Here is an 18,192-nt window from a genome sequence, read left to right as displayed (position 1 = left end):
CCTTTTCAAGATGGCGCTGCAGGAGCAGCAGCTAGTTACGGCAGCTCTCTCTTCTCTTTTTCCTTTTCTATTCTTTTCTATTGTTTCTTGGCCCGCCTTACGGGCCCTCTTTTATGTGGTCACTGCCTTTTGCAAGTCTGCACATAGGGGGACCAATTTTATTACTTTTGTGTTTTGTTTTTCATTGTTTTTTAACTTTTTTGGGAGTGCGTCGGCAGATCCCCTCAGCTTCGTACATGGCTCCATTGTTTACTCCAGGGATCAGCTGTTAACTCTGCGCGGCCCTGCACCTCTCTACAACGAAAGACCTGAGGTTCCACCTGAAATACGGAGGAAACGGAGAGGCTGCAGAGCAGGACGAAGGCTACGGGAGAGGAGATGGAGGTACAAACCATACGTTCCATCCATCATTATGGGAAACGTCCGTTCCCTCTCCAACAAGATGGACGAGCTGACGCCGCTGACCCGGCTACAGCAGGAGTACAGGGAGTGTAGCCTCATGTGTTTCACTGAGACATGGCTGAATGAATCGACGCCGGACTCGGTGGTCGCCCTGGATGGATTCAAACTGGTTCGGGCGGACAGGAGTTCAGGAGACAGTGGTAAGAAGAAAGGAGGAGGACTGGCGGTGTTTATTAACGAGAGATGGTGCAACCCGGCGCACGTCTCTGTTAAGGAACAGCTTTGCACCCGTGACATCGAGGTTCTCGCTGTGGGCATTCGGTCGTTTTACATCCCGAGGGAGTTTTCTCATGTTATAGTATTTAACGTGTACATCCCTCCATCGGCCGACGCAGCGGCAGCCTGCGAGCGACTCCACGGAGCGGTGACGCGCATGCAGACCCGGCACCCGCAGGCGCTGCTTCTCATCAGCGGGGACTTCAACCACGCCTCTCTCTCCTCCATTCTCCCCACTTTCACTCAGTATGTTAAGTGCCACACCAGGGAAAACAAGACGCTGGACTTACTGTATGCGAACGTTATAGACGCATACGACTCCAACCCCCTCCCCCCACTCGGCCGCTCTGATCACAACCTGGTGCATCTGCTTCCTGAATACAAATCCAGGGTGAGAAGAGAACCACCCCAGAAGAAGTCAGTGAGAGTGTGGACTGATGAGGAGGCCAGTGAGAGATTGAGAGACTGTTTCCAGACCACGGACTGGGAGACACTCTGCAGCTCTCATGGAGACGACATCGACAGCCTGACCCACTGCATCACTGACTACATCAACTTCTGTGTGGAGAACACTGTACCAACTCGGAGGGTGCGGTGTTTCTCCAACAGCAAGCCCTGGGTGACCCCTGAGCTGAGAGCCCTACTGAAGGAGAAGAGGAGGGCTTTTATTTCAGGGGACAGAGAGGAGCAGAAGAGAGTTCAGCATGAACTCAAATACAAAATCAGACAGGCCAAGAACAGCTACAGGAGGAAGCTGGAGGAGCGGCTGGATAACAACTACCTGCTGCACCGGGCGCTGACTCACCTGGAGAATGCTGGAACCGCTGTGAGGGTCATGTTCTTTGACTTCTCCAGCGCCTTCAACACCATCCGGCCAGCTCTGCTGAGAGAGAAGCTAGAAGGGGCAGGAGTGGATGGACAACTGGCTGCATGGACAACCGACTACCTCACCAACAGGCCACAGTATGTGAGGCTACACAACTGTGTGTCAGAGGTGGTGGTTTCCAGCACTGGGGCTCCTCAGGGGACGGTGCTCTCACCGTTCCTTTTCACCCTTTACACATCGGACTTCACGTACGACACCAGCAGTTGTCACCTCCAGAAGTTCTCTGACGACTCGGCCATTGTTGGCTGTGTGTCGGGGGGGAACGAGCTGGAGTACAGGTCAGTCATTGTGGACTTTGTGGACTGGTGTGAGCGCAACCACTTGTGCTTGAACACCAGTAAGACAAAGGAGATGGTGATTGACTTCAGGAGGAGAACAACACAACACACACCGGTGAGCATCCAGGGTTTGGACATTGAGGTAGTGGACAGTTTTAAGTACCTGGGTGTTCACCTCAACAAGAAATTGGACTGGACTCACAACACCGATGCCCTGTACAAGAAGGGCCAAAGTCGCCTCCACCTTCTGAGGAGACTGAGGTCCTTTGGAGTGTGCAGGCCTCTCTTAAGGACATTTTATGACTCTGTGGTAGCCTCTGCTATCCACTACGGCGTGGTCTGCTGGGGAGCAGGCAGCACAGACCGGGACAGAAAGAGGCTCAACAAGCTGGTCAGGAGGGCCAGTTCTGTCCTGGGCTGTCCACTGGACTCTGTGGAGGAAGTGAGTGAAAGGAGGATGTTGGCCAAGCTAACATCCATCATGGACAACACCTCTCACCCACTACATCGGACAGTGGAGGCACTGAGCAGCTCCTTCAGTTGCAGACTGTTACACCCTCCATGTAGGAAGGAGCGGTTCCGCAGGTCATTCATTCCCACAGCTGTTAGACTGTACAATGCCACAGTTTAAATATACTTGTACAAAACCGGTCCATAGCCCATCTGACTGTATTGTTGTTACTTTATTTTATTTATTTTTTATTACGTATAACATATTATATATGTTAAGTCGTAATAGTGTATATAGTTGTAGATTCTCGTAAAATGTTTATTACTTTTGTATTTTTGCACACCCTCTCATTCTTTTTGCACATTGCTGTTGTTCTTTTTGCATTGACCTGCTGTAGCAATTGAATTTCCCCAATGTGGGATCAATAAAGAATATCTTATCTTATCTTATCTTATCTTATCCCCACCTCCACAGGAGCCCAATTGAAGAAGGACAGGCATCTCAAGACAGCTCTTAAGATCTGTGGATACCTCTCATATCTTTAGTTTTAGTTAAATTCATATTCAGAACACCATTTTATACTTTATCAACTATCAGGACCATAAGACAGGAAATGCGAAAAAGGGAACCACAACCAGAAAAGATCCACACCAACACAAATACAGAATAAAAGAATAATAAAAAAGTTGTCCTTTCCCCCACCTCTTATAGAAGGGGTAGGAATTGTAAAGATTAATGGGCACAGGTAGAAGGGATATTCTCTTGCGTACTGTGGAGCACTTACTGTTGATTAGTCTCTGGCTGAACGTGCTCCTCATTCTATCCAGCACACTGTGTAGTGGTGGGACGGATTGTCCAGAGTAGACAGAAGTTTGGACTGCATCCTACTTTCAGCTTACTCCTGTAAGCCGCCTTTCCCTCTGATTCTGATAGGCAGCAGTCTCTGCATCTTCGTTTTCGCAGGCGGGTAAAAAAGTGCTGTGTGAGCATTGGTGGTTCAGTGGTAGAATTCTCGCCTGCCACGCGGGAGGCCCGGGTTCGATTCCCGGCCAATGCAGCATCCTTTTGTGAACATCTATGGTGAAGTTTTCACATTGTTAGTTTGAAAACCAATACAGTTCTTCTTCATACCTTTACTGGACTGCCAAATGTTTTATATATTGATCTCGTCAGAATGAACTTTTTGTGCAGCTGCAACCACAGCCTCCCAGACACTGTTCAGAGAGGTGTACTGTATAGCTTCACTGTAGATTTTCTGCATCAGAAGGTCCCAAAAGTTCTCAATAGTGTTTAAGTTAGGTAAAGAAGGGGGCTATGTCATTAGTTTTTTAATCTTTAGGGCTTTTAATGGCCAGCCACACAGTGCAGTACTTTGATGCATGTGATGGATCATTGTCTTGCATAAAAATCTGTCTTCTTGAAAGATGCAGACTTTTTCCTGTACCACTGCTTGAAGAAAGAGTCTTCTACAATTAGCAGTAGGTCTGAGAGTTTATTTTGGGTCTATTTTCAACCCGAAAAGTTACTACTAGCTTATCTTCATTAATACCTGCCCATACCAGTATCCCACCCCCACCTTGCTGGCATCTTAGTCAAAGTGGAGCACTGTCCGTTACTGATCCAACCACAGGCCCATTCATCTGGTCTGTCAAGAGTCACTCTCATCTCATCAGTCTACTAAACCTTTTAAAAATCTATCTTCGGGATATTTCTTGGCCTATTCTTGATGTTTCAACTTATGTCTTATTCAGAGGTGGTCGGGTTTCATCCTTTCCTTCTTTGGCCATGTCTCTGAGACCTGAACACCTCGTACTTCTTGACACTCCAGGTAGGTTGCAGTTGTGGAATATGGCAACACTGGAGGATAATGGGTTCCTGGTAGCTTCATGTTTGATTCTTCTCAAATCTTTGGCAGTTGATTTGCATCTTTTCTTCTCCACACGTTTCTTACGACCCAATTGACTATTTCTGCAAAACTAGTGATGGGCAAATGATAGAGGCTTCAAAGCTTGTGTCACTCTTCGTGAAGTGCAGTGATTCGAAACGCTGTGTCTGAGCATGTATCGAAACAGTTTGACGTTTTGCGCTTCATTCCTCCAAAATTTTTCGAAGCTTTTTATTGGCTTTTAGTCTTTCAGTGTGTGTCATTGGCTAGCTGCTGAAGATCCAGATGTTGACCAGCGTCACTTGCTGTGCATGCATCTTTAAACTCAGTTCAAACCCACTTTTTCAAAGTGTAGTAAACGACCTCTTTCAATGTTGGTGATGAAGAGTTCTAGCTTGTTCTCAAATACAAACCTTGCTTGATGAAGCGATAAGACTGTATTTCCAACGCATTGCATTTTTACATTGAGCTGGTTTAAACGTTCAGTCATGTCCACGAGATAGTAGAACTTCAGGAGCCACTCAGTGTTAGCTAACTCAGAATGCTTGTTTTTCATTTTAAGAAAAGTCCTGATTTCTGGCTGCTGGATTTACAGCCAGCTATGCCCCTTCACAACTCCCTGGGCTTGTTATGCTGAACGCTTTGTTCCACTTTCCTCCTTTAATCCTCTTTCCTCTCTCTCATTCTGACAGACAGCAGTTTCTAGCCCCTCCACGCTGCCACTCTGTCACCTGACCTGAATGCCTTCTTTTTGTCATTCAGGATGACTTTGCTGTGTTGAGTGAGCCAGAGTGACTTAGACCAACTTTTGAGGGTTTCTGAGGTCCACATTCCTCTGAGTCACCAGCCACGCTCCGCCACACCTCCTTGGTGTGGTTATGCTGATGGTTTTGTGCCAGCTTAATCTTGTAAGCCTCCTCCCCATCTCTGATTTTGACTGACAGCCGTCTCTGTACCTTCGTTTTTGAAGGCACCAAAAAAGTGCACATATGAGCATTGGTGGTTCAGTGGTAGAATTCTCGCCTGCCACGCGGGAGGCCCGGGTTCGATTCCCGGCCAATGCAACATCCTTTTGTGGACACCTATAGTGAAGTTAGATAGGTAGATACTTTATTGATCCCCAAGGGAAAATTTTGGTGTTGCAGTAGCCTTTACACAGAAAGCATTTGAACATTAAGGAGCAACACGAATAACAACAAAACACCAGGACTCAGTGTTGTACTGAAAGTCTGAGGTGTACAGGGTGAAGAGGAAAGGTGAGAGGACAGTCCCCTGAGGTACTTTTGTGCTGCTGACCACCCGCTGAGACTCACATCCCTGCAGTCGTACAAACTGTGGTCTGTCTGTTGCTGAACGCTTTGTTCCAGTTTCCCACTTTAAACCTCCTTCTCCTCTCTCATTCTGACAGACGGAAGTCTCTAGACCCTCCTTGCTGCCTCCGTCACCTGACCTAAATGTCTTCTTTTACATTTACATTTAGTCATTTAGCAGACGCTTTTATCCAAAGCGACTTACAAGTGAGGAACAAGGCAAGCAAACAAAATCTAAGTCAAGAAGAAACAACATCAAAGCAAAGTGCTATCAAAAAAGTGTTACTGTTCTTTTTGTCATTCAGGATGACTTTGCTGTGTTGAGTGACCCAGAGTGACTTAGACAGACTTCTTAGGGTTTCTGAAGCTTGGTTCACATTCCTCTCAGTCACCAAACATGCCCCTCCACAACTCCCTGGTGTGGTTATGCTGACGGTCTTGTTCCAGCTTACTCCTGTGAGCCTCCTTTCCTTCTCTGATTCTGACAGACAGGAGTCCCTAGACCTTCGTTGTCGGAGGTATGTAAAAATGGTGCACGTGAGCATTGGTGGTTCAGTGGTAGAATTCTCGCCTGCCACGCGGGAGGCCCGGGTTCGATTCCCGGCCAATGCAACATCCTTTTGTGGACATTTGTAGTGAAGTAGTCTGACCCAGAAAACTCAGTATACAGACGGGGAGGGGGTAATTGTAAAGATTGATGGCCGTACGTAGAGTAGATCTTTTGTGGTGTGCTGTGGAGCAGTTAATTGGTCAGTTGATTGGTCTCTTTCATTTCTAGCCAGCACACTGTGTAGTGGGTGAGAGGGATTGTTCAGGATAGACAGGAGTTTGGATTGCATCCTCTTTTCAGCTACAACATGTAGAGTAGCGGTCACTAACAGGCGGACCACTGTCCAGATCCGGACCCAGAATCTGTCCCATACGGACCCGGAGCCACAGACCTTACCGTTTGTTTTGATTCAAAATCTAGCATGGCACTTTAATTTTACTCTTCACGGCTAGTTTGGTCTTTAAAGTATTTGTTTAGTGGACACGAGAACCCTTTGGCCAATTGAATGCGAGCTATACAATCCCACGTGACCTAACTTAGCCAATCTTTTGTGGATCACAGGTGTTAAATTTTGGACTCAATAGTAGATGACTGCGAAAAAATAGAGTTTTTAATCTGGAATGGACAGACTCCTTTTTGTAGTTGCGATGGAGCAGATATATTCAATTCAATTCAATTTTATTTGTATAGAGTAATAATCAGATTGTCCCTGATGAGGTAGCCGAGGGCGACAGTGGCAAGCAAAAAGTACCTGAGAAGGCAACAGGAAAAAACCTTGAGAGGAACCAGACTCAACAGGGAACCCATCCTCATATGGGTGATTACATGCTATGTGTAGGCAGCAGGCAGTCCAGTATAACAGTTAATGTCTTTTAAGTTAATGTGGAGTCCAGTTAGTTATTGCAGGCAGTCTTGTTCTATTCCTTGACTATCGAGCGTTGAGTCGAGACCTCCAAGAAACAGCTTCCGACGTCCGCCGAGGCCGGGACCGACTTCATAGTAGCTTGTGACCAATCCAGTCTCCAAACGCATCCCATAGGGCAAACGGTAGATCCAGGCGATGAGATCTCCAGCCAGAAGTTGGGCATCAGGACGAGTCAGACAGGTCCAGAGGGCAAAGGGTGGAATGACGTGTAGCTCGACAGAGAGACAGGAAGAGGGAAAAGAGAGAGGGAGAGAAAGAGAGAGAAGAGGAGAGATTGCAGTTATTTGTATTCACAGTCAGATAAAGTTTGAGGTGAATGTATATGTAGAATAGTGCAGCAGGGACTCCGGCAGGACTAATTATGACAGCCTAACTAAAAGGGTGGGTTCAGAAGGAAACACAGAGATGAGGGCTCACTGGGATGTAGAGCAACCAATCACTTCACCATCAACAAACCTGAGTGATCAGTGAGAGTTGGGAAGACAGCATCTAAACATACCAGTTCACCGTAATGCTCTACGTCCATGAGTCCTTCCCAGATCTATTTACTCAAATGCTTGACTAAATAAATAGGTTTTCAGCCTAGACTTAAACACTGAGACTGTGTCTGAGTCCCGAACGCTATTTGGAAGGCTATTCCATAACTTTGGGGCTTTGTAAGAAAAAGCTCTGCCCCCAGCTGTAGTTATCATGATACGAGGTACTGACAGGTAGCCAGCATCCTTTGATCGAAGTAGGCGTGGTGGATCATAAGACACTAGCAATTCCCTTAGATACTGCGGCGCAAGACCATTTAATGCTTTAAATGTCAAAAGTAGTATTTTAAAATCAATGCGAAATTTCACGGGGAGCCAATGAAGTGTAGATAAGATAGGCGAGATGTGATCGTATCTTCTGGTTCGAGTGAGGACTCTCGCTGCTGCATTCTGAACTAACTGAAGCTTGTTTATGCACCTGGTTGAACAGCCAGACAGTAAGGCATTACAGTAGTCCAACCTAGAGGTGATGAAAGCATGGGCTAATTTTTCTGCATCATTTAGTGACAAAATATTCCTTATTTTGGAAATATTTCTGAGGTGAAAGAAAGCTGTCCTGGTGACATTATCTACATGAGCTTCAAATGAACGACTGGAATCTAGAATCACACCAAGGTCTTTCACTGTTGCACTAGATGTAACAGAAAGGCCATCTAGAGTTACGGCGTGATCTAAAATCTTGCTTCTAGCTGCAGATGATCCTATAACTAGTACTTCTGTCTTATAAGGATTTAGCAGAAGGAAGTTAATTAGCATCCAGTCTCGTATATCCTTTACACATTGCTCAACTTTATTAAGCAGTTTGATCTCATCTGGTTTTGATGAAACATATAATTGGGTGTCGTCAGCATATCAATGAAAGTTAATACCATGCTTATGGATAATGTTGCCCAGAGGAAGCATGTAGAGGGAAAAAAGCTGGGGGCCTAAAACTGAACCCTGTGGAACACCAAACTCCACTGGAGAGCATGTGGAGTAATCGCCATTTAGATCTACATACTGATAACGATCAGTAAAATAGGACCTAAGCCAGGAGAGGGCCGTTCCCTTAATTCCAACAACATTTTCTAGTCTGTGAAGGAGAATACTATGGTCAATGGTGTCAAAAGCTGCACTGAAGTCGAGTAGCACAAGGATAGAGACATAACCCTGATCAGCGGCCAATAGGAGGTAATTTACTATTTTAACAAGTGCCGTCTCTGTGCTGTGATGAGGCCTAAATCCTGACTGATAGAGTTCGTGTATGTCATTTCTATGAAGATACGAGGATAGCTGCCCAGCTACTATCTTTTCGAGAATTTTGGAGATAAAGGGGAGGTTTGATATTGGCCTGTAATTGGACAGCTGACAAGGGTCGAGATCAGGTTTCTTGATTAGCGGTTTAATAACTGCTAATTTAAAACACTTTGGGACATACCCACAGCTGAGTGAGGAATTTATGATTGTCAGCAGGGGTTCTATTATTTCTGGCACTATCTGTTTTAGAAAGTGTGTCGGTATAGGGTCTAATGTACAGGTTGAAGATTTTGCAGAAGAGATGAGTGAAATTAGTTCATTCTAAGTCTAGTCTGTTTTAAGGCGCGCGTGTCATCGTTATACCATGGAGCAAGTTTCTTATCTCTAATGACTATTCTTTTAACTGGAGCTACTTTATCTCAGGTATAACGGAACGACGACTCTGTGCGGTAGTTGATATATGACTGCGTCATGAAGGACTCTGGGATATGGTATCTTAATCATTGGAACTAGGCACAATATTTTCCATCAAAGAGGAACTCTCTCCAGACGCAGGCTGAGTTGACGATGTGTTGGAGAATACCACATAGATGGGGAGCACGGACCTTCAGTACACTTTGGCAGATTCCATCTCGGCCTGCAGCTTTTGAAAGGTGAATGAAGCCTGTTCAGCTCTCTCCTCACCTGATCTGCTGAGATAATTTGGGTAGTGGCTGAGTTGTGTGGGTAAGGGACTGAGGAGTGGGTTGTGAACTGCAGGGGTTTCACATTCCTCTGGAATCAGCCATCTGGCTGCTGGATTTTTAGCCAGCTATGCCCCTCCACAACTTCCTGGTGTGGTTATGCTGACGGTCTTGTTCCAGCTTACTCCTGTAAGCCTCCTTCCCTTCTTTGATTCTGATAGACAGGAGTCTCTATACCTTCGTTGTCGGAGGTGTGAAAAAAAGTTGTACATGTGAGCATTGGTGGTTCAGTGGTAGAATTCTCGCCTGCCACGCGGGAGGCCCGGGTTCGATTCCCGGCCAATGCAGCATCCTTTTGTGGACACTTATCGTGAAGTCGTCACAATGTGAGTTTGGAAACCCGTAAATTTCTTTGTCATATCCTACTCTTCCTACTATTCGGCTTAAATCTTCTCTCCTTCTCCCTGAGCATAGCTCTTAGCGGTTTTTATTTCCTCCTCAAAGTTTTCTGCATCCCCTCGTTGTCCACCTTCTGATCTTCCCAAAAATGTTTAATTTCCTGGACAAAGTGGTTGATAAAAGTTTGAGTGTACCACCTGGTGGTGAGTTGGATCCGGTGGCAGTAGAGGAAGACAGACACATTGGTAGACCTTTAACCAGATCACGAGGGAGGTTAAGGACATAGAGTCTGAGATGACCGTTTTCTCAACCTGCATTGTTGATGCGGCTTTTGGGAGCTGTGGCCATAAGGTTTTTTGGTTGCTGTCGATGTGGCAACCCCCACACCAGGTTGCGGACTCCAGGAGTAAGAGATGCCATGAAGCTGAAGAAATCTTAGTCTAATCAGGTCTAGTTAGCTTTAGGCACTCCTGAGGTACCTAATGCTTATGGGCACGCTAAGCGCCCTGCAGCCCAGCCGTCGTGCAACTTCTTTTTGAGGAGGTTATCTTTCCAGAGTGACGACAATGAGACTGCAGTTGCCGGTGTAATACTTCTCTTAGTCCAATCAGTAGCCTTTAGCATTTTAACATCACATTTTGGTATTGTCTCTACTCCCTTGGTAAAATAAAACAAGGGGATATCAAAAAAAGTATTGTGGTAGGATGCTGATGAAAATGTAGGCCTTGATCGTTCGAGGGGTAAAAAAAAAGTGCCTCTGCAAGCATTGGTGGTTCAGTGGTAGAATTCTCGCCTGCCACGCGGGAGGCCCGGGTTCGATTCCCGGCCAATGCAACTTCCTTTTGTGGACACTTATGGTGAAGTCGTCACAATGTGATTTTGGAAACCCCTAAAATTCTTCGTCATACCTTTACTGGATTGTCAAATGCTTTCTAAACATCCCTACCTCCACAGAAACCCAATTAAAAGAAAACAAGCATCTCAAGACAGCAACTCAAGGACGGATTCAGATTCACAATTCATGTGTGAAAGTGTCATGCTTCCGGAACCACTCTTTCCCCATTGTCATTTTGAAATATGTCCATGCCATTGGGGAAGAAAAAAATACATTGATGGAATAACCTGGTCATTCGGTATATTCAGTTGGTCAGCAGAAAACATTCTTTCGACACATAACATTACTGAGCCTAGACCTGACCAACTGCAGCAACCCCAGATCATAACACTGCCACCACGGGCTTGTACGGTAGGCACTAGGCATCATGGGTATTTCACTTTATCCGCTTTTATTTTACCCTGATGCACCCGTCACTGGTACAGGGTAAATCTGGACTCATCATGGCGTCATCCACTCCAATATGGGGTTGATATGCAAACTGGAGGGGGTCAAGTGAGGGTTTGAGATCGGAGGAACTCCAGGATTAGCTTCTCAAAAGCCGTTATAATGTGTGATGTCAGAGTCACTGGTCTGTCGTCACTGAGGACTCTGGGATATGGCGTCTTCACAGGAACCATGCACGACTTTTTCCACCTAAGAGGAACTTGGGCTTTCAGCACTTTTGGGCTGACTCCATCAGGACCTGCAGCTTTTGTGGGGTGAAGTCTGTGCAGCTCTCTTCTCACCTGCTCAGCTGAGAATGTTAGGGTAGGGGCTAAGTCGTGTGGGGGAGGAACTGAGAAGCGGACAGTGAACTGAAGTGGGCAGTGACAGTGAACTTAAAGTGGGAAAATAATTATTCAATTCTTTGGCTCTGTCCACTGTCCCCACAGTCGCTTGGCTGCTGGACTTGTAGCCAGTGATGGTCCTCATGTCCCTCCCCCATGTCCTGAGTGACCCAGGGCTTATTGTTTGGGAAGCAGCAAATGGTTTTTGTGGGTACGTATTTGTCCACGCAGAAATTGATGTAGTCATTGTTGCAGTCTGTCAGTCCATCAATGTTCTCACCGTGAGGTTCACAGAGAGTCTTCCAATCTTTCTCTTCAAAGCAACCCTGCAGGGCAGAGTGTGTCTCCTCTGTCCACCTCTTTACGGTTGTAATGGTGGCAGGCTGCCTCTTAACCAAAGGTGTGTATTGCGGGAGGAGATTTGCCAGGTTGTGATCCGACTTTTCCAGAGGGAGGAGGGCAGTGGAGCTGTAGGCATCTTTAACATTAGCATACAACATTTTACATTTTACATTTACATTTAGTCTTGTAGCAGATGCTTTCATTCAAATCGACTTACAAGTGAGAAACAAGGCATGCAAACAAAATCTAAGTCAAGGAGAAAAAACATCAAAGCAAAGTGCTATCAAAAAATACAACAGGTCAAATGTCTTCTCCCCCCTGGTGGGACAGCTCACAAACTGGGTAATGGTAGGAAGTGTAGTCTTAGTGCCTTGAGTTCCCTTCGCATTGTGCGTAAATTCTAAATTGTACTAATTCTTTTTTCTTTTTTGGGGGGGGGGGGATGGGGGGATGGGCAGTGCATGGTAGGAATAGTTCCTGTCTGCTTCAAGACTTCATCTTTTGTTAGTGTAGGCCTCGTTGGCGCAGTAGGCAGCGCGTCAGTCTCATAATCTGAAGGTCGTGAGTTCGAGCCTCACACGGGGCACTGTTTTGTTTTTTTTTCTTTAAGATTGTAACTTAAATAGTATAATAATATTGCATATGTTCATTGGTAAAGTAACTGATAAATTACACTATTACAATGTTCCTCTGTATAGAACGGTATACTGGGACAGCTCGCTCTGCCAATCCTGCTTAGAAATAGCCTTGACAGGGTTTAAAGTGAGTAACTATAGAATGTGTTCCATTAATGTAAGCTTATGGACAGGTTTGGGATTAGTCAAGAAAAAGCGAGCACAATGTTGATCAAGTACAGAGCATTGCGTATGCAGGTATGCAAAATTGGACCCATGCAGGATTCTGACCTGCATTGACTCTTTCCATTTTTCATGGCATCTCATTTCTGCCTCATACAAATGCCACAAAACATCCAAGAAGGCAGTAAAGTCTATTGTTATATCTGTAGTTAAGTTGAAAGTTGCAGTTCTGAAATTAAATTTGGACAAAATAATTACTATTATCTATAGTTTCAAATTTTGAAAAAAAAATGTTGCAATTCTGCAATTTCAGTTTTAACATTTATAATTAGCATTATTATCCTTGCTAATATGTTCTTTTTCAATTTTATGCCTTTGACGCATACTGTCATGTGCCAGCAGCAGCATGCTGATAAACTTAATATAGAACAACAAGATCGCTATTTCGCTATTTGTATCTACATAGACATAACATACACAAACTCTATCAGTCCGGATTTAGGCCTCATCACAGTCCAGAGACAGTACTTGTTAAAGTAGTAAATGACCTCCTATTGGCCTCTGATGAGGGTAGTGTCTCTATGCTTGTGCTACTCGACCTCAGTGCAGCTTTTGACACCATTGATCATAGGATTCTCCTTCACAGATTAGAAAATGTTGTACGAGTTAAGTGAACGGCCCTCTCCTGGCTTAGATCCTATTTGATCGTTATCAGTGTGTAGATCTAAATAGCAATTACTACACATGCTCTCCATTGGAGTTTGGTGTTCCACAGGGTTCAGTTTTAGGCCCACTGCCATTTTCCCTCTACATGCTTGCTCTGGGAAACATTATTATTAGTAAGCATGGTATTAACTTTCATTGCTATGCTGACGACACAGTTTTTTTACATCATACATACATGCAGCAGTGAGAGTCCTCACTACAACCAGAGGATGGGAGCACATCACCCTTATCTTGTCTACACTTTATTGGCTCACTGGGAAATGCATTTGCATTTATTTTAAAATACTAATTTTGACGCATTTAAAGCATTAAATGGTCTCACGCCGCAGTATGTGAGTGAACTGCTAGTACCTTATGATCCTCTACGTCTACTTCGATCAAAGGATGCAGGCTGCTTGTCAGTACCTCATATCATGAAAACTACAGCTGGGGGCAGAGCCTTTTCTTACAAATCCCCAAAGCTATGGAATAGCCTTCCAAATAGCGTTCAGGACTCAGACACAGTCTCAGTATTTAAGTTTAGGCTAAAAACCTTTTTATTTAGTAATTTATTAATTTTAAGCATTTTTGTAAATAGATTTGCCTTAGGGAAATACTTGTGGAAGTAGACCATTATGGTGAACTGGTATGTTTAGATGCTGTCTTCCCCACTCTCACTGATCACTCAGGTTTGTTGACTCTCCTCTCTCTTTCCCTCTCCCTCTCTTTCCCTCTTCCTCTGTCAAGCTACACGTCGTTCCACCCTTTGCCCCCAGACCTGTCTGACTTGTCCCGTTGCCCAATTTTTGGTCGGACATCTCGTCGCTGGACTGCCGGCTGCCTAACACATAGCATGTAATCACCCATATGAGGATGGGTTCCCTGTTGAGTCTGGTTCCACTCAAGGTTTCTTCCTGTTGCCTTCTCAGGGAGTTTTTCCTTGCCACCGTCGCCCTCGGCTTGCTCATCAGGGACAATCTGATTATTTATTCACACACGTTCACTGTTCCATAGTTTCTTTGGTTGTGTAAAGCTGCTTTGCAACAATGTCAATTGTAAAAAGCTCTATACAAATAAAATTGAATTGAATTAAATTGAATTAATATCTGCAAAAATGTCAGCGATAAAAAAAACAAAATACCACAGACTTATCAAGCATCTCTGAAAAAACCCTACCGAGCAGTTAACTTTCATGACTACAGTGCAAAGACATAAAAACTTATGTAACAAATTTTTAGTTTCAGTTGTTATAAACTATTTTAACATAAACTTTGGACAGGTTTGCGAGAATTAGGTCCAAATTGTTTGCAAATTTGTGCTTTGTCAAAGTCAGATGTGATCTCTAATCAAAGTCCCCGCAGACAAGTGTGGCACGTGGGATAAAGTCGATGTAAAATTCAGAGTGTCTTGCTTAGATATTAAGTCAGTTCAATTCAATTTTATTTATATAGTGCCAAATCACAATCAGATGTCATCTCTTTACAGTGTTTAAGGTTTAGGACCTTACAAAATATTTCTTTATACAGAATTATATAGAAAACACAATATTCCCCCTTGAGCAGCATGAGCAGAAAGGGGAGAGGACCAACTCCCTTTAGACGAAGAAACTCCCAGCCGAACCAGGCTCAGGGTGGGCGGCCATCTGCCTCGACCGGTTTGGGTGTGTAAAAGAAGAGAGAGAAAAGAACAGTAGGCAACAATACAGTAACAAAAAGCAGAAAAACACACTGTAACTGTACTGAAAATATACAGCTGTGTGGTTGGATACCTGCAGAAAAGTACAGAAAGAGGGAGACAGTTGGAAGCACAACTATGGAAAAGAGAAGACGCAAAGTTAATGACATGCAATGGTGACATTTGAATAGATAGAGGAGCGAGGAGAGGAGCTCAGTGTATTAATAGAGGCTACCCAGCAGACTTATCCATAGTAGCCTAACGAAGAGATTGTTCAGAGTGATTTCATCCATCTCTAACTACAAGCTTTATAAATAAAAAAGGAAAGTTGTAAGTCTAGTCTTAAATGTAGAGAGGGTGTCTGCCTGCCTTTTTTCAGGATCACCTTGGGACAGGATGCTCCTAATTTCACCAAAATTCATCAGGTTTCATTTCTTAAATAGAGCTGATTTCTTAAATTCCTTAAAGAGTTCTGCTCCCCTTATTTTATTTTAAATTACCTAGATTAAGTGGTTGGGTGGTGGTGTTTCTGTGGTCTTTAAAAGTCAATTAAAATGCTCTTACACTGGTTCACACCTTTCACCTGATCACTGCTCATCTCCAAAATCCTTAGTTTCTTTTTCACACTGTTGATAAATTAGTAAACCCAACCCCTCCAAGCATTCCGGGTGTGAGACGTTCTTAACATATTTTAATGAAAAAATAGAATCAATCAGAGCTTCTATTATGCCTAACTCTTCACCAGTCATAGAACCTATCTAGCACCTATCTAGAAAAAGCACATTAAGCCAGTTTCCTCCCATGTCCTTATCTGAGTTACTACAAACTGTCTCAAGTATGAAACCATCTTCCAGCCCAGTTGACGTCATTCCAACTAAGTTCTAAATCTCAATTATTGATTTGCTTGCTCTCTCTCTTCTGAATATTTTTAATACTTCTCTGTCCTCTGGATATGTGCCAGATTATTTTAAAATTGCATGCATGCAACCTCTTTTGAAAAAACCTGGACTGGATCCATCTTTCCCGGAAAACTACAGACCAATCTCTAACCTACTTTTCTATATCTAAGATTTTAGAAGGATGCGTATCTAAACACTTATTTCTAACTGCAGAAAACTACAATGTTTTTGACGAATTTCAATGTGGTATTCGCAAACATCACAGCACAGAGACCGCCCTACATAAAGTAACTAGTGATATTCTGCTGGCCTCTGACGCTGGTATGTGCTCTGTTCTTGTCCTCCTTGATCTTGGTGCGGCTTTTGATACAGTAGATCGCCACATTTTGTTGGACCGACTAAAGCACTGGGTTGAAATAGAAGCTACTGCACTGAACTGGTTGTCTCTTTATACCTTTCCAAGAGATCGTTTTGTGTTTCTGTTTTGTGTCTCCTATAAAGTACGGAGTCCCTCAAGGTTCAGTGTTGGGGCCAAACTTATTCTCTCTGTACACGCTCCCTTTAGGACATATTATTCGTAAACATGGTATTTCTTTCCATTGCTATGCTGATGATACTCAGCTGTAATGTCCCTTTAAGGTCAGAGGACTGAGTTCCTTACCTAAATGTATAAATGAGATAAAAAATTGGATAACTCAAAATTTCTTGCAGCTGAATTCTAATGATCTTCATTAAATAGAGACAACTCATAATTTAGGACAACTTCCTATTAACTGAATGTCTTTCCTTTGGAACTGTTGGACTGATATTGTAGTTGTTGTAATTTTCGGTTGTTATATTGTTTATTGTCTCCTGCTCCCCAAAAGGTGGGGAGGTGGTTCTGCTGGAGGTTTCTTCCACTGGGGGGAGTTTTTCCTCTGCACTGTTTGCCTTGTGCTTGCTCAAGTTTGTCTTGTTGAGCTACCTGTGTTTTTTGTCTCTTATGTGAATCACTTTGTAACATATGTTTAAAAAAGTGTTATATAAATACATTTTTATTAATATTAAGCTATTTTAGAGGAGATATCTTGGTCAAAGGTAACAGAGAGATTCCCCACAGTATTACTTTGAGCCCCTTAGATTTTGCATAAAATCGTCTCTTAAATGTTAAAAAGATTCATATTGTGCACTAAGAGTATAATAAATTAGCATGGCTACAATACATTAATTTTAAACATTCAGGGTAAGTAATTGGATAAGTACATGAAGAAATAAATAGAAGAAAATAATATTATCTAATTTTTGTTTTTTGTTTTGTCTTTTTGCAGATCTGAGCAGAATGAACCAGGCACGAGACACAAGAAACTACAGTCAACCAAAGGGGTTACTTTTAGCTATATATTATTACATTTTAAATTGTTAAACAGTGGGATTACACTACTGTTCCTGTGTGGACCTGCAGAGATTGCTCCATTACGTTTAACACAATTATTATAGCAACTGCAATAAATGTGGACTGTTAAATATAGTGTGTTGTTTTGTTAGTGAATAAAATAACAGAAACACCTTATCATGTAATGCAAAAACCCACCACAAATTGCCACACAAATACCTTTGTTAAACCTTAAACAACACATCTGAATTTCTGAAATTCTGAAAATTGCATATTATACTCTTATGGGACTCATTTATTACAGTATATTGTGTTTAGGGACCTTTTAACCACCACAGTGTAACATCAAGTAAGTTAAACACCTGGGATATCAATCTGTCTGTTAAAGACGCACAAGCCTGGCCTCATGTGGCCAGACTGTATAGGTAAACTGACTGGCTCTCGTGTTGACCTAAATCCAATTGAGCACGTATAGGACACTATTGGTGTGTCCGACACCACCAAGTATCACTATGGGCTGTCCAGGAACTCACTGATACCCGGATCCAGGTCGGGGTGGAGATTCCCAGGACACCATCTGCTGCTTCATCAGCAGCATGCCCAGACGTTGTCAGGAGTGCATATGGGCATGGAGGCCATACACACTTTTGAGTCACATTACGAGTTGCCACAAAGTCAGGCAACTTTCATGAGCCTGTGATTTCAGTTTTTCACTTAAAAGTGATTTTGAATACAGATCTCTATGGGTTGATTTTGGTTTCTGTTTACAGATTTTACTTAATTTTGTTCTGAACAAATTATACAGTGTATAGTGATAAAGATTTTCAACTTGAACTACTTATTCATCAAGATCCCATGTGTGCCTGTTATTTTTTTCAGCAGTGTATTGAAAAAATCATTATAATATTTATAAATATTAAT

At 43.4% G+C, this 18,192-nt stretch overlaps 6 non-coding genes across 6 annotated transcripts; all 6 read left to right on the top strand.

Moving 5' to 3' along the window:
* The first annotated feature begins 3,279 nt into the window (after positions 1-3,279).
* On the top strand, positions 3,280-3,350 carry trnag-gcc. The gene has a single exon. It is a non-coding gene; the product is annotated as a tRNA-Gly (tRNA).
* Positions 3,351-5,171: 1,821 nt separating this feature from the next.
* trnag-gcc lies at positions 5,172-5,242 on the top strand. Its single transcript has one exon. It is a non-coding gene; the product is annotated as a tRNA-Gly (tRNA).
* A 787-nt stretch (positions 5,243-6,029) lies between these two features.
* On the top strand, positions 6,030-6,100 carry trnag-gcc. Its single transcript has one exon. It is a non-coding gene; the product is annotated as a tRNA-Gly (tRNA).
* A 3,594-nt stretch (positions 6,101-9,694) lies between these two features.
* On the top strand, positions 9,695-9,765 carry trnag-gcc. Its single transcript has one exon. It is a non-coding gene; the product is annotated as a tRNA-Gly (tRNA).
* An 815-nt stretch (positions 9,766-10,580) lies between these two features.
* On the top strand, positions 10,581-10,651 carry trnag-gcc. Its single transcript has one exon. It is a non-coding gene; the product is annotated as a tRNA-Gly (tRNA).
* A 1,686-nt stretch (positions 10,652-12,337) lies between these two features.
* Positions 12,338-12,410, top strand: trnam-cau. Its single transcript has one exon. It is a non-coding gene; the product is annotated as a tRNA-Met (tRNA).
* Positions 12,411-18,192: the final 5,782 nt, after the last annotated feature.

The sequence above is a fragment of the Anabas testudineus genome, chromosome 2 (assembly GCF_900324465.2).
Source record: "Anabas testudineus chromosome 2, fAnaTes1.2, whole genome shotgun sequence".
Taxonomy (NCBI): Eukaryota; Metazoa; Chordata; class Actinopteri; order Anabantiformes; family Anabantidae; genus Anabas; species Anabas testudineus.
Note: the sequence above shows the minus strand (reverse complement) of the source record. Positions and strands in the feature narration are given on the sequence as shown.